Raw genomic sequence first — 14,837 nt, 5'->3', positions numbered from 1 at the left:
TAAGGCCTATCATAACAAAGCTCTAAAACTGCCCCTACTAGCTAGGTCCTTCCAACTGAAATCTGTATTATTTATTTGAATAATTGTAGCACCCTCTAGAGTAATATTAGTGGCAATGCAGGCAAATCTATGTTTTTGGCTCATGCTAAAATGAGTCTTTGAAACTGGGTCAAACGTTTACTGCAGTACAGGGCTGGATGATAAAGGCAGGACTCTGGTGCCTCCCCTAGTTCTGTGAAGATGGAGAACATTCTGGAAACTGGAGGGCGGAGGCCAGGAGGGGTGATCTGCATACCTAGGGGAGTTAAGTCAATCCACAGGTGGTAGGCCTGGCATGGGAGCTAAGCCATCCCTTAAATATGGATGAATCATGATGGAAGCAGTAGCGTGGAAGATGGAGTGCTGAGGAGACTGTCTGAGGCTCTTGAGGAGAACCCTGGCTGGGGAGGGGGCTTTGCCTTAGGCTGGGGCTCCGGCTGGCCCAGAAGGATTCTGGCAACATCACAGTCCAGGTGGAATCTTGCCTGGAAAGCAATGAGAGCAAAAAGGACAGTGTGAGTACAGCACTTTCATGAATTTTAAAAAGGAAAGACCGCCACAAGTAGCAAACCTTTTTGGAAGACAGTAGTGTGCTTTCTTAACTTTTGCCTGGGAAATCTTGAGTAGCAGTCAGTGTCTAAAGTAGAGTTGGAGTCACTAAGGTATGAAACCTACAACTTTTCTGCTACTTTTAAAAGAAATGGAAAGTTCCTAGTTCTTAAGAGGCTTTTGCTTTTCTATTAGAGACTGTGAGCTGCCAAAAGAGGAATCAGAGTTGTATATAGGAAAGAAGAAGAATCAATCAGTGTTATACATAGGGAGGAAGTTGTCCCTGAATTTGTTCTGCATCCCATAATTTCTATTCCCCAACATTATCAGTTATTACCCCTAATAAAACATAAAAAAACAAGCTTAAAGACTGTTCCTTGTGTCTGGAGAAAGTGTGGAGAATACTTGTTGGATGTGCAGGGTTGGGGAATTCAATTACCATGTGGCTCCTTCGGAGGTGAGTGCTATGTAATTCTACCAGATTTCAGGGATCCTAGGGACTCTGAACCTAAAGGAGTATGTGGAGGCTCTGGTTCAATATCCTGTACCTCCTACTGTTCTATGACTTGGCGTTCCATAGGTTCATGTTGAAGTAGAAATTTAGCCAAAGCCCAGCTATCTTAAAAATGCTCCTTCCCCCTCCTAACACCTACAGTATACTAGCAAACATGTGTAGAAAAGATGTATATACTTACCCAATTTTCAGCCTGCTGTAATCCCATCATGTGATGCAGCTCCCCTGTGTCAGCCAGCGGCAGGGGCAGGGGAGAGGAGGGACCACCGAAAATGGCTTCACCATGGGAGCCTATGGGTGACGTCATCACTTCAGGCTTTCACAACCGTTGTCAGGCGCTCTCTCTATTCCCCTGCAGTCGCCACTTGCTGACAAAGGAAACGTCATGAGACCGGAGGGGGCTGAAAATTGTTAAGTATATACATTTTTTTTTACACAGGTTAGTCAGTATAGATATTAGGAGGGGGGTAAGAAGCATTTTTAAGTCTAGTTTGGCTTTAGCTGTAATTCTACTTTAAGGCAAAACATTAAAATATCAACTGCAGAAACTCACCCTAATGACACATAGCCCTTCTGTTTGGCTAGATGAGTTTGCTGAGCGGCAAAAGCTGCTTCTATCTTGCACAATAAACTCATTGTCATTTATGTCTTATTGATAGCTCACTCTATTGTCTGTCGACGGTAGACCATAACCCTGCAAGGCACTCTGAATTAACAGCTCAATTTCCAACATTTGCTTAAAGACATTCCTTTGATTCTGATGAAGATGAAAATTTACTAGTAATTGATTCTGTAATTTGGTAACCGAGGCCTTAGCTCAGCAATAAATGTTGTGAGGTCTCCTTCTCTGTTCCAGATATTGACTTACAACCAATCTGTATGCCATTGTAAGTGTTTAATCAAGTTATCGAATTGCACCAGCATATTCTTTATGGCAGCCTAGCTGTTTAACGGCAACAACAAAGTGGAACACTCTGTACACTTAGGAGAGGGAGAAGAAAATCAGGATTGGTCCCAATGATCATTAATATTGAATACTTCCTAAAAAATAACTAGCAGAGTTATAAATTGCATGCAGAGTAACTGGTATAAAAGGCGTATATATTATGCAAGTTTTGGATGGTAATTATTTTTCCTGACTTCCTCTTGGGACGGCCGCCAACCTGCTCAAACTTCCACACAGAGAATATCAATAGTCTCAATTTTCTGCTTGTTAAAATTTACCTTATGGTAACGCAGGTTGGGAGTTTTAACAAAATGCATCCAATTTGTTTTAGTGCAATGCTGGCTATAATTGAACGCCACTGGATGCCTTAACAATTCTGGACATGTTTCATCTAAAGGCACAATATAAGGTTAATGTTTCAATGAATACATACATATATATATATATATATATATATATATATATATATATATATATATATATATATATATATAGTGTCTCGCCTCACAAAAGTGAGTGCACCCCTTACATTTTTGTAGATATTTTACTATATATTTTCATGTGACAACACTGAAGAAATGACACTTTGCTACAATGTAAAGTAGTGAGTGTACAGCTTGTATAACAGTGTAAATTTGCTGTCCCCTCAAAATAACTCAACACACAACCATTAATGTCTAAACCACTGGCAACAAAAGTGAGTACACCCCTTAGTGAAAATGTCCCAATTGAGCCCAATTAGCCATTTTCCCTTACCGATATCATGTGACTCGTTAGTGTTATAAGGTCTCAGGTGTGAATTGGAAGCAGGTGTGCTAAATTTGGTGTTATCGCTCTCACTCTCTCATACTGGTCACTGGAAGTTCAACATGGCACCTCATGGCAAAGAACTTTCTGAGGATCTGAAAAAAAGAATTATTGCTCTACATAAACATAGCGTAGGCTTTTAAGAAGATTACCAAGACCCTGAGACTGAGCTGCAGCACAGTAGCCAAGACCATACAGCGGTTTAACAGGACAGGTTCCACTCAGAACAGGCCTCGCCATGGTCGACCAAAGAAGTTGAGTGCACGTGCTTAGCGTCATATCCAGAGGTTGTCTTTGGGAAATAGACATATGAGTGCTGCACGCATTGCTGCAGAGGCTGAAGGGGTGGGGGAGTCAGAATGTCAGTGCTCAGACCATACGTCGCACACTGCATCAAATTTGTCTGCATGGCTGTCGTCACAAAAAAAAGCCATGAATGTCAACGTGTACTGTCACATACTGAAGAAGAGCATGAACCCCTCCCCTGGACAACAGGGCAGTATTCAAACATGATAACGACCCCAAACACACCTCCATGAAGACCACTGCCTTGCTAAAGAAGGAGGGTAGAGGTGATGGACTGGCCAAGCATGTCTCCAGACCTAAACCCTATTGAGCATTTGTGGGGCATCCTCAAATGGAAGGTGGAGGAGCACAAGGTCTCTATCATCCACCAGCTCTTTGATGTAGTCATGGAGGAGTGGAAGAGGACTCCAGTGGCAACCCATGAAGCTCTGGTGAACTCCATGCCCAACACACAATATTGACACGTTGAGCCCAATTTGAACATTATCCTTAGGGGTGTACTCACTTTAGTTGCCAGCAGTTTAGACATTAATGGCTGTGTGTTAAGTTATTTTGAGGGGACAGCAAATTTACACTGTTATACAAGCTTTACACTCACTACTTTACATTGTAGCAAAGTGTAATTTCTTTAGTGTTGTCACATGAAAAAATATAATAAAATATTTGCAAAAATTTGAGGGATGTACTCACTTTTGTGAGATACTTTATATATTCAGCATATATGTACATACACTATATTACCAAAAGTGTTGGGATGCCTGCCTTTACACTCACATGAACTGGCCCACCCTTTGTAGCAATACCAGCTTTACCTCTTCTGGGAAGGTTGTCCACAAGGATTAGGAGAGTGCCTATGGTAATGTTTGACCATTCTTCCAGAAGCACATTTGTGAGGTCAGGCACTAATGTGGACGAGAAAGCCTGGCTCACAGTCTCCGCTCTAATCCATCCAAAAGGTGTTTTATCGGGTTGAGGTCAGGACTCTGTGCAGGCCAGTCAAGTTCTTCCACCCCAAACTCACTCATCCATGTCTTTATGGAACTTGCTTTGTGCACTGGTCCAAATCATTTGGTGGAGGGGGGGGGGGTTATGGGGTGGGTTTGTTTTTCAGGGGTTGGGTTTGGCTCCTTAGCATACCAAGACATTTTGGACAATTTCATGCTCCCAGCTTTGTGGGAACAGTTTGGGGATGGCCCCTTCCTGTTCAAACATGACTGCGCACCAGTGCACAAACAAGGTCCATGAAGACATGAATGAGCAAGTTTGGGGTTGAGGAACTTGACTGGCCTGTACAGAGTCCTTACCTCAATGCGAAAGAACACCTTTGGGATGAATTAGAGTGGAGACTGTGAGCCAGGTCTTCTCGTCCACATCAGTGCCTGACCTCACAAATGCACTTCTGGAAGAATGGTCAAACATTCCCATAGACATTTCCATAGACACACTTCTAAACCTTGTAGATAGCCTTCCAAAAGAGCTGAAGCTGTTATAGCTGCAAAGGTTGGGTCATCTCAACATTGAACCCTACGGACTAAGACCGGGATACCATTAAAGTTCATGTGTGTGTGTAAAGGCAGGCTTCTCAATACTTTTGGTATTATAGTATGTATAAATATATACTGTTTTAATGGGAAGTAAAGATTTTTACTTGCTTTCTGTTCCATATATTGAATACCCCATTTTATATAGAACGTGTAACCCAGAAGGTTCTCATTAGTCTGCTCCCTAGAAGCCATTTTTTCCATACATTCAACTGATGATGGTCAGCAAGTCTAAAATAGCTCTATGCAGCTCGGAATAAATGGCTCTATAATATTAAAATAGAACTAAACTGTATCTGAGCACCACAAACTGAAACACTATTCAACTAGTTTGTAATACTTACAGCTAAAGATGTACCAACACTGGTACTGGTATCGTTGCTGATACCAAGTATTTTCACAAGTACTTTTAAAGATGCTCCCGATATCCGAAACCGATACTTTGCGGTGCCATTTGCGTCTACACAAAATGAATGGATGCAAATCACAGTGCAAAGAATTGCATACAAAAATGGGGTGCGATTTCTGTCCGAATCGCGTGAGGTTTCCCGCACTGCTTCTGCGTGAACCCAGGCTTGCCATAGTGATTTTGAGCCTGAGCTCACACAGGAGCAGTGTGAGAAAACTCTCTGCATGACGAGTTCCACCTTCTCCGGCTCCTGATCAGACTGTGGACATCAGCGGCTGCAGCTTGGGCTCCTCTTGCCTCTACCATGGCATTGTTCCCTCTTTTCCCCCAGCCTCCAGGGGTAGTTTTGACAAGTAGTCACTCCCACTTCCTGCACAGATTGCCGCGGCGATCTATGAGGATGTTCAGCACCTCATTCCCCCCGCAGTCATCTGGGACACACACAGATCCCAGAAGACCATTCACCAAGGGCAAATTGAATAAATTACCCTAAATCTTCCCTAGGCGATGCTTTAAATGCCCCAAATGGTCATTACAGCTTAGAGTTAACCATGAATAATAGACCTAGAATTATTGCTCTCACTGCAATGTGCAAAACAATATCTATAGTGTAGCACAATCTCTGTTTTCCTGCTTAGGCACCCTGGTGCATGTGTTAATATTTGTATATGCATGTCTGGAGGGGTGGGGCTCAAAATTATTTTTTGGGGGGTGTTTAAGTACTTTGGTGTAACTTTTTTCTTTTATATTAAAATTTCCTGCATTCTTCAACTGGCCCTAAAAAACAGTCTAGGATTTTTTTTTTGGGGGGGGGGGGGGGGGTTATTGAGAATGATGAACTGGGATAGTTTGAGGGAGCATGGGATACTTCAAAAACTGTATAACTGGATAACTCGAGGACTCCTCAATTTCTGGCTGCACTTTACAGATTGCTGCCTGCACTGCACAACTGCTGACTGTCCCAAAGGATCTCTATGTTGACGGTGACCTGTAGCTACACACAGTCACTAACTCCTCAGCATCAGGGTTGATTACAGTGCTTTATTTTGGCCTAGGCCAACAAGGCCCAGGCCTAGGGCAGCACTTTGCAGGGGGGCAGCAAAAAGAGCTGCCCCCCCCCCCTCCACCTGAGACTCTATTGTCCACTGGTTGCTAGAGCCACCTCTCACCCCCCCTCCTCTCTTTCTCACCCCCCCCCCCCCTCGTCTCTCTTACCCCTCTTCTCTCTCTCATTCCCCCTCTCTCTTTCTCTCTCTCTCATCCTCTCATTCCACCTCTCTCTCTCATCCCCCCTCTATCTCTCTCACCCCCTCTCTATTTCTCTTTCACCCCCCTTTCTCTCTCTTTCTCTCTCACCCCCCTTTCTCTCTCTCTCTCTCACCCCCCTTTCTCTCTCTCTCTCTCACCCCCCTTTCTCTCTCTCTCTCTCACCCCCTCTCTCTCTCTCTCTCTCATACCCCCTCTCTCTCTCTCATCCCTCCATCTCTCCCTCATCCCCCTCTAACTCTCCCTCACCCACCCCCCTCTTTCATCCCCCCTCTCTCTCCCTCCCTCAACCACCCCCCCTCTCTCCCACCCTCTCCCACCCCCTCTCACCCCCCCCTCTCGTGAGATCTCAGGGGTTCATGCTGGGAGTGGGGCAAATTTACATAGGAGGGGGGGCGCCCAATTTTAGTCTTGCCTAGGGCAGCACAAAACCAAAATACACCACTGGTTGATTACTCACTTTACCACAAGATCGTCCGTTGCCTCCTACCGATATTCACCAGGCTCTTCCTAGTGAGGAAGATGTGGACTCACGACACCATAGGACAGCTGGACTCTTTACCACCAACTTCTTCCTAGCTCTCTCCAGTGAGTTTCTCCAGACCCCACTTGATCCTTGGCTTTCAGCTTGCAAGTAGACCCCCCAGCTAAGCCTAGCTGGGACCTCAGTGTCTTCCTCACAGATCCTTCCAGAAAGCTGCCCCAGGGGCAGAGCCCCTGCACAGGGCTCTCCTCCAGCAGGACTGGACCCAGGAACTCTGCCTCTGCTGCTCAAGCCTCATACTATTTAACTTCCTTCTGGGCACACCTTCCCCAGGGATTGGCTGGAGTCTCATAAATATTCAGGCTGCTTGTTCTGTCCTTCTTCCCACTACACTTCGAGAATCCTTTCGAAAACAGGGGGAATCAACAGAACAGCAACCCGTGAAGCAATGAGCAGCCCTAAGCAATCAATTCCAGCTCCACCGATTACAGATGAGCTAAACTAAATTTACCTAGCAGTCTAATTTGCACTAGGAGGGTGCTACACTTTTTTTTCACTAAACTGCATTTTTTTCACAAAAGGCACAAAAAGTCCCCATATGATACTTCTGACAGACTTCTCAAAATTACACACATTCTGGCTGCTGTAGGAGTTGGCAGAGTTGTATAAAGTACTCGAAACCCATAATTGAGTAAAAGTACAAGTGATCGATCAAAAAGTGACTTGAGTAGAAGTGGAAGTGCTCAATCAAAAAGTGACTTGAGTAGAAGTACTAAAGTATTCAACATTTTTTGTACTTAAGTAGTTTTTTTAAAAATTATGCTACTCAAGTACTGAAAGTAAAAGTACCAGTAGTTTTGAAAAAAAAAAATTGCTACTCAAGTACTGAAAGTAAAAGTACAAGTACTGTGTTATGTAGTTATTAAAGAAAAAAGTCAAAAGTTTGAACATCATATTGTTTTTTATTATTTCAAATGCAGCTTTTATTTATACATACAGTAGCATTTATTTTCGTATGCGCTGATAATACACATGTTTTGAGCTTCATGAAACCTGCCATCTACTGTTCTGGCAGTGGTAATTTTTATAATAGTAACGAGTAACTATGCAGCGCAAAAAAAAAAATATCGGAGTAGAAGTATTGAAATCATCGAAAAAATGTAGTGAAGTAAAAGTGGAAGTAGGAGAAAAAAATTCTACTCTAGGAAAGTACAGATACCGCCTTTCGGTACTTAAGTACAGTAGTGAAGTAGTTCTACTTAGTTACTATACATCTCTGGGAGTTGGGAGTGTGTGTATAACCCTCTTGCTGTCAAAACATGGCATACACCGGTGGAAGTGAAAGGATTAAAGGAAACCTGCAATAAGAGAAACATGGAGCCTAACATTACTAACCTTTCCTCAAAATACTAGTTGCTTGACTCTTATACTGACCTAAATAGTTTGAGAAAATGACCCACTTTCGCAAATGCCCTGATGATTTTGTGTAGTGCAACCTTGCATATGTAAAGAGAAGATAAGACTACCCCTATCTATATAAATAAATATAAATTATACATTAAAATAAGCTTTTTTAAATATTGCTACTCACTGATAAGAATATTAACATTACCGTAGACTAAATGACATTTAACTTTCTACAGCACTGCATATCATGAATAATTGCCTAGAATGTTTATGAATAAAATACTGTTTTCGTCCTTTTTTATCTTTTGCGGAGATCAACACTGCTATTATCTTGTGCCAAACTAATATCAGATATCTGCCACCATGTAAATACTTGGACATGGTCCCCCAAGTGGTTCCATGACATATGCCTGAACGATCACTAAAGGAAGGTGAGCCCAAATGCCCAAAAATGCATTGACTGCCTCTTTCGAGATAGCATAAGGATCTGGAACTGAATCGTTTTGTGTATGGTTCTTCCCTCGCGAGGTTCCCCATCTACGCACAAAGAAGCTAACAACTGGGGTACCAGCACTTGGCCCATTACCTTGAGGAGTTGAGCCAATGGTGTACATAGTCACCAAAGGACCACTGCGTAAAAACAAACTTGGAATTTCCTTTTATCTACTTCTTAACCACTTAAGCCCCGGAAGATTTTACCCTCTTCCTGACCAGGGCCTATTTTGCGATTCGGCACTGCGTGACGTTAACGGACAATTGCGCGGTCGTGCGATGCTGTACCTAAACGAATTTGACGTCCTTTTTTTCCCCACAAACAGAGCTTTCTTTTGGTGGTATTTGATCACCTGTGCGATTTTTTGATCATGCGCTATAAACAAAAAAAGAGCGTCAATTTTGCAAAAATAACAATATTTTTCACATTTTTTTATATGAAATTCCCCCCCAAAAAAAATGTAAAAATCTAAATTTTTTAACATTTTCGGCCAATTTGTTTTATGCTACATATGTTTGGTAAAAAAAATCGCAAAAAGCGTATTTTGATTGGTTTGCGCAAAAGTTATCGCGTTTACTAACAAAGGGAAAGATTTTTGTCATTTTTGTTGTTTTTTTTCTTTAACACTTAATGGCGGCGATCTGCGACTTTTTTTGCGGTACTGTGACATTGCGGCGGACAGATCGGACCCTTGACTGACATTTTTGACACTTTTGGGGTTACCAGTGACATTTCTACAGTAATCAGTGCTATAAATATGCACTGTTACTGTAAAATTACACTGGCAGTGAAGGGGTTAACTTTTTTTTGAGAGGGAGGGGTTATGTGTGTCCCTAGGGGCGTGATTCTAACTGTGATTGGCTGTGGCTTGAGGTGTAGGAACAGTGATCAACGGTCCTACATAGTAGAACCGTATGATCACTATTCCTACGCAGGGGAGAATGACAGGCGGCTTGTTTACATTAGCCGCCTGACTTTCTCCCTCTCCACCAACGATCGCGAGTGAACGGCGGGGGGGGTCTGTGATCGCGCGGGAGCAGGAGCGCGCCTCCGGCGGCACGCGCTCGCTCCCGAGACCCTCACAGGCTAGCGACTTAGTACTACGTCACTCTGCCTGTGAGGGGCTGACCGCCGCAGTAAATAGTCGTGCGGCGGTCGGCAAGCGGTTAAGTACGAACACGGAGATTGGCCTTTGCGATACCCAATAATCTTTCGTGTTCATAATATGCAACTGGGGTCAGACGGTAACATCTCTCTTATTCATAATCTAAATAGTCCTGTTTGGTTTAGCCTGTAGTTTCCTGCTTGTGAAATTATTACCTTCTTCTGCAGTGGTTCTCTTGGACCTGTGGTTCTACTCACTTGTGCTGCTGGCTTCTGTGTTCACCTATAGGTGTCTCCTGCTCTATTGTAATATTATATCCCCCTCCCTTTTATCACTTCCTGGTCTGCCTCCCATTCTGCTTCTCTATATAAAGACATGCTCAGTGCAGTTTGTGTTACCTGAACAACTTCCTAGTTTCTTCATGTTCCTGTTTACTTGTATTCTGTGTCTGACTTTCTGTGTACTGACCCTGGCTTTGTCTACCATTTTTGCCTACCGGTCGAGTACCCTGACTTCCAGCCATTTGTACTTGCACACCCGAGTGGTCTCTGCATCTTCAGCTGGGTGTACCTGATGGCCACGACCTAGTCCCAGTCTGCTGAAAGCCCATCTCTACCATCAGGGGCCCTGGTAAAGAAGCAGGCTGGGGCTTATACTTCACACCCTGGGGAACGCTGAGTTGGCCTTACACACCATAGGAATTTTACCAAACCAAAGAGAGAGGCAATCTGCAGGCTCTCAGTGACTGGCAGACAGGGAGTGAAAGAAGGCCTCTCTGTGTGACACTACTTGACCAGGAATGCATTTAGGGCACTACAAAGAATCCTTCCCACTGTCACGTACCTGGTAGGTGAGCCTGACGTGTAGAGGAGGGCCTCTCGTACAACTCCGGCTCTTGGGCCTCTGATAGTGAGACAGTGGCCACAGGAACACGGTGACGTAGGAGTGCCTTTAATCAGTCCAGTAGTAGCGTGGACGCAGTGAGCCGGCTGGTATGTGACTGCTGGAAGCGAGCTTGCTGGGCTGGAGTTGTAGTAGGCAGGATGAGCAGGGTGCAGGGTCAAACAAGTCGGGTAGGTAATGGTCGGGCAGGAAGGACATAGACGATAGGCAGCAGAGTAATTGGGTCACAAGCTGGGTCGGTACCAGGAGAGCAGCAAAGCAGGATGAACAGGCAGGAGCGAAATCCAGAAGACAAGCCAGGGTCAGGGTAGGAAGCAGACAAGCACAGGTTAGAGACAACAAGCCGGATCAAGATCAGAGGTCACACGGAGTCAGGAACGGTACACAGAAAGCTGCAGACCAAACAGCAATGAATCCATGCAGAGAGTCAGTTTAAATAGCCAGCTTGGCGCCATCTAATGGCGGGAAGTTCTAAATACCTTATGGACCAGACTTCTCTGACACCCACTTCTTCTGTCCTAGAAGTAAGCCTTGTCCAGGTCTACATGAGGACAGATGTCCCAACCCCCGCTCAATCTACAGCTCTTTGCAGAACACCATTTGAGCAGGAATGCATTTAGGACATTAACAAACAATCCCTCCTCTTTCAGTGCCAGATTTAGACCTTGGTGGGCCCAGGACACTTCAAGTTCAAGGGCCCCTTTAACATAGAAATTTAACTATATGACAAATAAAAACGTAACCTGAAATGAATGATAAACCGCATTTGTTCTAAAAATAAAATGTGTTCGATTCAGAGCTAGGTTTCTGCCAAGACACATAAAGAAGAAAGGTCCTCCACTCTCTGCCGATTTTATACGACACTTTGCTGTGTCATTCTGGCTGAATTCCGATCCAGGACCTGTCCCCAATTCGACCAGTTTCGCAATTTTGGGTAAAACTTGCTAACAAAGTTTAACCCTATTCGAGATCGCTGAGTGTTGGATTCGCCCCTTGACCCAATAGCTTCTCTCTCATATTTCTACGATAAATTGATGCCGGTCTTTAACTACTCCCACACGATGATGTTGGGGCTGCTGCCTGGCTCTTTCTAACATTTTTCGAACGTTTGCCTTTTCCCATCCACTTATCTCTCGCAAAAAAGGCAATAAATTCTGTGATACCATAATGTTAACCACTTGCCGACTGCCTAACGTCTATCTACGTCGGCAGTCAGCCCCTCACAGGCAAAGCGACGTAGGTCTACGTCGCTAGCCTGTGAGGCTCTAGGGAGCAAGCGCGTGCCACTGGAGGCCCGCTCCCGCTCGCTCATGGACCCTTATGTTTAGCGAGAAAACATTATTACACCACCGGGCATTCGCGATTGTCCGTTACAGCGGGAGAAAGGCAGGCGGCTAATGTAAACACAGCCGCCTGTCATTCTCCCCTGTGAAAGAATTGAGATCATACGGTTCTGCTATGTAGGACCGTTGATCTCTGTTTTTACACCTCAAGCCACATCCAATCACAGTTAGAAGCACGCCCCTAGGGACACACTTAACCCCTCCGTCTCAAATAAATTTAACTCCTTCCCTGCCAGTGCCATTTTTACAGTAACAGTGCATATGTATAGCACTGATTACTGTAGTAATGTCACTGGTAACCCCAAAAGTGTCAAAAATGTCAGTCAAGGGTCCAATAATGTCGCAGTCCCTCAAAAAAAAATCGCAGATCGCCACCATTACTCATTAAAAAAAAAAAAAAAAATGACAAAAATCTTTCCCTTAGTTAGTAAACGCAATAACTTTTGCACAAACCAATCAAAATACGCTTTTTGCTATTTTTTTTTACCAAACATATGTAGCAGAAATCAAATTGGCCTAAAATGTTAAAAAATTTTGATTTTTACATTTTTTTGGGGGGAATTTCATATAAAAAAATTTGAAAAATATTGTTATTTTTGCAAAATTTACACTCTTTTTTTGTTTATAGCGCATGATCAAAAAACCGCACAGGTGATCAAATACCACCAAAAGAAAGCTCTGTTTGTGGGAAAAAAAGGACGTCAAATTCGTTTAGGTACAGCGTTGCACGACCGCGCAATTGTCCGTTAAAATCACGCAGTGCCGAATCGCAAAATAGGCCCTGGTCAGGAAGGGGGTAAAATCTTCTGGGGCTTAAGTGGTTAAAATAAAAATCTTGAATAGTAAAATAACATGAGAAGTTGAAATGTAAAACCCTCATTCCGTTCTTTGCCTCTGAAGTCAGACTTCAGTATCAGGACACACCCTTTTTTAACTTTTTAATAATAGAACTAACTTTATAATTATTACATTTTTTTATAAGGGAAGTCTGAGGCCTCCTCTGGCAGGGGAGGCCTGGGACAATTGCGCCTTTTGCCTCCTTCTAAATGTGGCTCTGTTCCATCTTCTCATCTGTTCTAGAAGTAAGCAGCAGGTCAGTATGATAATGGATGTCCCAAAATATGCCCAACGCACCGCTAATACAAATGGGTCTCTACAATCCAGTAGGTCCTTGGGCAGATGAACAATCTGAACATATGAAATGTCCATGTCAGAGCTGAGCAGCTCAGGACCCTCATAAGTTTCCATCCACCACCCATCATTAGGCCCAAATACAGTGTCAAATCTTATACCAGATTTTAATGATTAACCACTTAAGCCCCGGAAGATTTTACCCCCTTCCTGACCAGGGCCTATTTTGCGATTCGGCACTGCGTGACTTTAACGGACAATTGCGCGGTAGTGCGAAGCTGTACCTAAACGAATTTGGCGTCCTTTTTTCCCCACAAACAGAGCTTTCGTTTGGTGGTATTTGATCACCTGTGCGATTTTCTGATCATGCGCTATCAACAAAAAAAGAGCGTCAATTTTACAAAAATAACAATATTTTTCACATTTTTTGAAATTCCCCAAAAAAATGTAAAAATCAAAATGTTTTAACATTTTTTTTTTTACCATATGTTTGGTAAAAAAAATCGCAAAAAGCGTATTTTGATTGGTTTGCGCAAAAATTATTGCGTTTACTAACAAAGGGAAAGATTTTTGTCATTTTTGTTGTTTGTTTTTTTTTAACGCGTAATGGCGGCGATCTGCGATTTTTTTTTGCGGGACTGCGACATTGCAATGGACAGATCGGACCCTTGACTGACATGTTTGACACTTTTGGGGTTACCAGTGACACTACTGCAGTAATCAGTGCTATACATATGCACTGTTACTGTAAAATTACACTGGCAGTGAAGGAGTTAACTGTATTGGAGAGGGAGGGGTTAAGTGTGTCCTAGGGGCGTGATTCTAACTGTGATTGGCTGTGGCTTGATGTGTAAGAACAGTGATCAACGGTCCTACATAGTAGAACCGTTTGATCACCATTCATACACAGGGGGGACTGACAGGCGGCTTTGTTTACATTAGCCGCCTGCCTTTCTCCCGCTGTCACGGACGATCGCGAGTGCCCAGCGGACATTGGGTCCGCTGGGCACACGCATGGGGGGGGTCCATGACTGCGCGAGAGCGGGAGCGTGCATCTGGCGGCACGCGCTCGCTCCCAAAACCCTTACAGGCTAGCGACGTAGTACTACGTCGCTTTGCCTGTGAGGGGCTGACTGCAGACGTAAATAGTCGTGCGGCGGTCGGCAAGTGGTTAACATACACCACTTACCTTTAAGTCTACAAGATGATAAAAGTAATACGCTAGAGCAGAGATGTTAATACACAACTTCTTTCTCCACTTTAGTATTTTCATTTCTATAAATTTCCTTTGGGATGATTGGTGTAAATCAGATGTTCTTCTTGGTAATAGCCAACAGGATACTTCTATGTGCTCATGCATTTTTAAGAGATCCCGAAACATTTTAGTGCCCTCTAGGACTGCACTTAGATTATGTAAATCTCGGTCAGCTCTAGTCAAGAGGAGTTTCTGTTTAGTACAATGCGAACTCCATTAAATTTCATGATCCTTGTGTCACATTCTTGATAACATAAATATAAAAGGTGAGACACTGAGAAGCCACTTAATTTAGACTAACAGCACTTCTGACATTTCTTTGATATATCTTTGTTTACA

Source organism: Pelophylax lessonae (assembly GCF_965119305.1).
Source record: "Pelophylax lessonae genome assembly, chromosome: 11".
Lineage (NCBI taxonomy): Eukaryota > Metazoa > Chordata > Amphibia > Anura > Ranidae > Pelophylax > Pelophylax lessonae.
The sequence above is the reverse complement of the archived record's forward strand: the minus strand, read 5'-3'. Positions refer to the sequence as shown.